Here is a 442-nt window from a genome sequence, read left to right on the forward strand (position 1 = left end):
TACTTACAAACACCATTAGAAAAAATCATTCTATTCATTAAGAGAATGCAACTATATATCTATCCCAACCACTTTGAATACACAGATAAAAAATATGGAACGCTTCACGAATTTGCGTGTCATCCTTGCGCAGGGGTCATGCTAATCTTCTCTGTATCGTTCCAATTTTAGTATATGTGCTGCCGAAGCGAGCACAGTTGTATCTTTTAAATATGCACATTGGAATACTTGTAGATGAATTTACATGATATTTGGGATTTACCTCAACATACATTAAGGGCTAGGGAGAGATTAAATAAAATTAGCCATAAATTGGTAACCTCTGAAGGTTGTGGCAGTGAAACTCTCTCTGCTTTTGTAGACCCTTTCATTTATTTATTTTATTTAGTTAGTTTTTGTATTTTAGGAAAGGTCTATGGGGTGTTCAGGGTCTCACTACTAG

At 35.1% G+C, this 442-nt stretch overlaps 1 non-coding gene across 1 annotated transcript; it reads right to left on the reverse strand.

The window, feature by feature from the left end:
* Positions 1-88: 88 nt before the first annotated feature.
* Positions 89-195, reverse strand: LOC111815036. The gene has a single exon (XR_002819849.1). It is a non-coding gene; the product is annotated as a U6 spliceosomal RNA (small nuclear RNA).
* Between the last annotated feature and the right edge of the window lie 247 nt (positions 196-442).

The sequence above is a fragment of the Octodon degus genome, unplaced genomic scaffold (genome assembly GCF_000260255.1).
Source record: "Octodon degus isolate 3935 unplaced genomic scaffold, OctDeg1.0 scaffold00010, whole genome shotgun sequence".
Lineage (NCBI taxonomy): Eukaryota > Metazoa > Chordata > Mammalia > Rodentia > Octodontidae > Octodon > Octodon degus.